Source organism: Geospiza fortis, unplaced genomic scaffold, assembly GCF_000277835.1.
Source record: "Geospiza fortis unplaced genomic scaffold, GeoFor_1.0 scaffold11, whole genome shotgun sequence".
Classification (NCBI taxonomy): Eukaryota; Metazoa; Chordata; class Aves; order Passeriformes; family Thraupidae; genus Geospiza; species Geospiza fortis.
This window is the reverse complement of record NW_005054304.1, coordinates 15437155-15442791: the sequence shown is the minus strand read 5'-3', so window position 1 is coordinate 15442791 and position 5637 is coordinate 15437155.

Below are 5637 nucleotides of genomic sequence, written 5' to 3'. Positions count from 1 at the left end.
GCTGGAGCGGGGCTCAGCCCGCCTGGAGCCTGGGAAGGACTGGCGCTCCCACGGGCACGGCCGTGCCGGGAGCGCCTGGGCACGGAGCAAGGCGGGAGCCCCAGAGCGATGGGGTTCGCAGCGTTCGCCGCATTCGGTGTGGATGACGAAGCTAAAGCGCTGCTCTTGCCCAGGAAGAGCGCAGGCCCGGTCTGAGGGTAACGGGCCCGGGCGATTCCTTGTAGTGGCGTATCGACACACACGAGGGTAGCGAACCAGGTGTCTCGGTATAGGGGAAAAAACATCTCCAGAAGGAAAATATGGTGACATGGAATGTCAGTACAAGGGCCAGACGCATCAAAGAGAGTCATATAATCATCAGAATTGGAAGTGACCTTTAAAATCATAAAGTCCAACTGTCACAGGGCATTGCCCCCAAACCATATCATCCAGCGCCAGTTACAGACACCTCTTGGGCATCTCCAGGAATGGTGGCTCTACTGCCTTCCCGGGCAACCTATTCCAATGCTTGATCACCTAAATATTGAAAAGAATTATTCTGATATCTAATTTGAAGCTACCCTGTCTCACCTTAACGCCATTTCCTCTAGTCCCCTCACAGCAGGCAGTCTAGAAGAGACTGACCCCCACCTCACAACAACCTTTTAGGTAGTTCCAGAGAATGAGGAATAATTATTTTATTTACAGAGATACCATCTGTGGCACTTCCAGCTCCTTGGAGGGTTTTTATTTTGTGCAGCATGGGCCAACAGGTCGGTCTCAGACAGGTGTTTTTTTTTCTCACAGTAATTAATTGTGCAGGTTTATGCATAGTTCTCTACATGGGGAAGGACTCCTACTCCATTTCTGTGAAACAAGAAGAGAAAGATTGCCTGGCTGCCCTTCTGCTGTAATGATGGGATGTATCAGAGTGACAAACATGGCATTTGCTGTCCAGGGGGGATGTCCCCATAATTGCACTGGACTCAGTTTCTGTTCATTATAGTGCTGTAGTGTTAGTTGTCTTGCTCTCTAGGATACTAATTATTGGTCTGGAGAAGGCAGAATATTCAGAAAAGCTTACTGTGTAACAACATTTTCAGTATGAAGCTTGACAATAGGCAGCAGTGAATTAGGAGAGCAGTGGGGTTTTTTTATTACTTTAAAAAATAGCACAGTAGTAGGACTGCCATAGTTTTTTAACACTGATATTTAGAAGCAAAAGAGTAAACAATGCATTGTACTTGTAAAGTCCAGTTATCTTGCTATGATCTCCTAAACCAATCCTAGCAACTTCCTTATGTAGTCTTCATTTTCTGCTTCTTCTTTTAATTGTACTGAACAGCATGTTCAGGAAGTGTAATTACAAACTATTTGATTTTCATTCTTATCATCTTAGTCAAGAATATTGCTGAAGAACACCTTGCTGTTCCAGCTGTGGATTACGGATGCTATTAAACTGCTCCAAATCACCAGCGTGTCTATCTTTGTACCACAGACATGATCCTCTGCCTTGTAAATTCCTCACAACTTTCTGAGCTTCATTATGGTTTGTCATCTCAGGAGATTTAGATACTTGGCAGTATTCCAGTTCTACATTTTGTAATTATTATTTGAGATTAATGACCTCTAATATGACTTTATATTAACATTTTTGATCAGACTTGTGATTCACACTTTCTGTATAATGAAAGAAATTAAGAACAGCCCAAACATACTGTTGACAGTGTGTAATTTCCCCTGCTAATTTAAGACAACTGGAATTGTTAATCTGGTAAATCAAGTTTTGTTACGTGTTAATTTCAATATGTCTATTACCATTTGACCCCAAAGAGAATTTAAAATTTATTGGATAGCTCTTGTTTATAGCTATTGCTCAGAAACAGATTTGCAAATTTTAGTTTAGTATACTTGTTTAGGCAAACACTTCATCGCACTTGCTGGTCATTTTTGAAAAACAAATCTGCCCATTTAAATACTGACCTTTGAGAAAAATAATAAAAAAATATGGCTTGTGTAGGAATGAAAAACAAGACATGCAGTCACAGTTCTGTGACCAGTTCTGCAAGTCACAGCACACAGTTCTGCCTGGAGAACATTATACTTTCCACTCTCACCTTTTCCTCAAATTTTGATGTAAAAATGATGTATTTTCTCCTCAGTATTTGGAAATAAATAAAACCAATTCGTTTTTTTACTTCACTAGGAATATTTGGGTAAGCAAGGCCTCAAAACCTGAATACGGCGATGTGCTCATGCAGTTTTTCAGCTTTACCACACAGCATGTATATTCTTTAGCATAGAATCCTCATACAGTAATTTAAAATGCAAGAGGTGCAGATGATGGTTACTGAATAAGGGTGTTGCAACTTATTGTGGAACTATTTGTGTTTGTTTCATTTTAATTTGATTTTTGAAGCTAATCCTCAGAAGTGGCTGTAGAGAGGCATTACCATGTCTAATCCTCCACAGTAGTGGAGTCAGGTTAGACTTTTAGAGGTTTATTATGCAAAATATCTCAGTGGATGTGGCCTGGTAATAAACAGTTTGCACAAAAATACTGAGAGCAAACCAGCTCTCTTGAACCCTGTCTTTAAATTTTGTTTTTTTGAGGATGGTGTTCCAGAGCACTGTGTGGCCAAGTGATCATCAGCTTCCAAAGGCTGGATTCAGCAGTCCATTTCAGCTGCTTCCTGTTGGTCCAACAGAGGAATGGATGGTCCAGCCATGAGTGGAGGTTGCCTTGTTTGGCTGTTACAGCACTGCACCTTGGGGACTGGAGGGAAAAGCAGCCCAGCCTTTTAGTTTAAAGGTTAACATAGGTTACTTGTACATCAGTGCTGGTTTTTCACTTCTGCTTGCCCGAGACCAGCCAGTTCTATATTTGGAGAAAGCTATTCTACCTGCCTTCAAAACAGGTGGAGCAACCAAGCATCCTGGACACCAAGCAGCATTCCATACAGGATGCTTCATATATATCTGAGGGGAAAGGGGGAAGGAAACCAGATGCAAATGTTTTCCAAAAAGATTTTCCATTTTAGGAGACAAAAAAAAAATTACTTCAACAAAAGCAAGATTTCCATCTAAACCATCCAATAGATTACTTTTAATTCCTGTTTGGAACACTTCAGCTCATGCTGCTGGAAAACAAAGAACTAAGATCAACAACAACAACAGCTTCTCCCTGTTTGCATGTATTACCAGGCCTCAATTTTCTCTTCAGCATCCTGTCCAACTTGTTTTTCCTTTAATTACTGTAAATCAAGCTTGCAGCCAAATCCTTCTTTAATCTGAGCAAAACTCACCTTATTGAGGACCCTTTTGATTCAGTGGATACCACAAAGAATAAGATCACAGGAGAAAGATGCTAAAATAAGATTGTTCCACTGGCTATTTTTTTAACAAAACAACAACAAAAAGGGTGAATTTGCTAAGCACCATGACAAGACAGTGGAAAAAAACAGGTTTGGGGATGCCATTGGTTTCCACTTGATCTGTTTCAAATTCCATAGATCTGCAGACCTTTCTGAGTAGCTGGGGCTTCTCCACTTCAATGAGGATGACTAGGTCACAGTTGTCAGTGCATGCTTAGTTCCCTGGCTGCTGTTGCATCTGTCTTCTTCTGTTAGGAAAAAGAGGAAGGCAACGCCCTTTCACATCTGGAGTGAAGCCCAAGGTCAGTGTGTTAGGCAGCAGTTAGTTTTTAAGAAATACCAGATAAAAGGTAACTTTCTTGATATTCCAATTTGGCCAATTCTTCAACAGATTCTCTGACATTTTCACTGAAACAATTCCCAAGCTAATCCATATTTCCTTTGAATTAGAAGTGCAAAACACTGAGTCCCTACATCAATCCATTTTAAGTTGTGGCAGCTTTGTGTAGGGGATTGGAAAGCCTAGAGTTTCAGTCTACATATGACTCCCAGTGAAAACCTGGAGTGCTTTCTTTTCCTGGTTTGCACAGTCATGTTTTCATGATTCACAAGAGCATAGAACACTTCAGTAACTTACACCAAGATAAATAGACTGAAGTCCCCCACAAAATCTTCTGGTCTTCAGGATTTTGTATAGCACTTCATTGTTTGGCACTTTTTTATCTTCATAGCAACAACACAGTTTTCTTTCAGTTACAGATTTTTCTCTTCTCTTTCTTCTCTTCTCTCTGAAATCCTTCCAGAAAATAAGAGCTATTTTACAAGAATAAACACATGAAAACATAAAATTCTTTATGCTTGTTTTACAGACCTAAGCAAGGGAATCTCTGAAAATCACAACAGGTTATTTATTAGTATGCATACAGAGTATCCCTCTTTTTTTTTTCCCCAGCAAAACTACCATTTGATCTAGATGAAAAATATATCCCTGTCAAGTCACCAGCAGTTTTTGTCAACAAGAATGTTCATTTTCTGTGCTGATTCAGCTCTATGGACATTGAAGCATGAAAGTCAGATGAGCATGTGCGTGGTGTAATTATGATGCCAAATTTGAAAACTGAAATTTTTTATTGTCGTGCAGTTACTAACTACCTCTGTTTCCTTCTTTTGTATGAATTCTTTACATGCCTGAATAAACATAGATAATATAAACATACATGGCAAAATAGGAGGGGTGTGAAGGGCTAAGCAATTATCCACTGTTGCTAAAATAAGGTAACACAGGCTGAATTCAGTGGGCAAAACCCCTCTCTGGAGCAACTCAGGAATTTTATCAATATCAGGAGGCCAGGGTACATCAGTTGCAGACCTGTCAAAAAGGTGTTTAATGGTGACCTACTTTATCCTATCCCTTTGGAGGTGGTTGCTTTTCCTTGTTATACCTGTTTTTTGTCCCCTCAGGCTGCCTTCAGACTGCAAGCTAAGTCTGTGTCGGTTACACTGTTACTGAAAATGACCAAGCTCTTAACAGCAGTTTTCAGCAGTAGGTAATTTGACCTATTGTGTTTACTAAAGGAGACATCAAAGGATTCTCTGGAGCGTGTTCAAGATATGTCTATTTTTATTACTTTGATGTAATTGATTACTAGCCAGATTTGGACCATCCTCATTCGGTCGCCACTCCAGTGCTTGTTCCAGGATGCAAATGTACTAAGCAAACCACAACCTTTGAGGAGCGTTTGGGTTTAAGAAAGGATTTGAGCAGTGTGCCTAATAGGCTTTAAATTTGCTAGTTCAGATAAAATGCTAATGCTTAAAGGTAATTACTCAAGGCCAGTTAAGGTGTTTCACAGGCTCCCCGGTATGGGCAGGCTGTTCAGGTGTCACAGCAGGCTCTGTTGATTGAAGCACAGCTTCCATTCACCTGCCCAGCTACATTCAAAATACAGTTTTCACTGTTTGACTAGAGGTACAGGGAATGAGTTAGCCTGAGCTGATCAGGACACTGATGGTGTACTTCATACACTGAAGTAGAAACCACCTTTTATCTCAGTAGGTTTCCCTGCAGATACCTGCCAGTGTTTCCAGAAGACCTGGGGCAGAGACTCTCACTGAACTAGAAGCCCTGGTACCATTGATGTCACAAATGGCCTGCAGCAAACTACTTCTGGCCATGCCTCCTTCTTCTGAGGCAGTCCTGCTAGTGAATTGTTCACATATTTGTAACTAAAGAAACACTACACTGCAGCAGAGGCAGCAGGTTGGCTTGGGGTCACTCTTCATT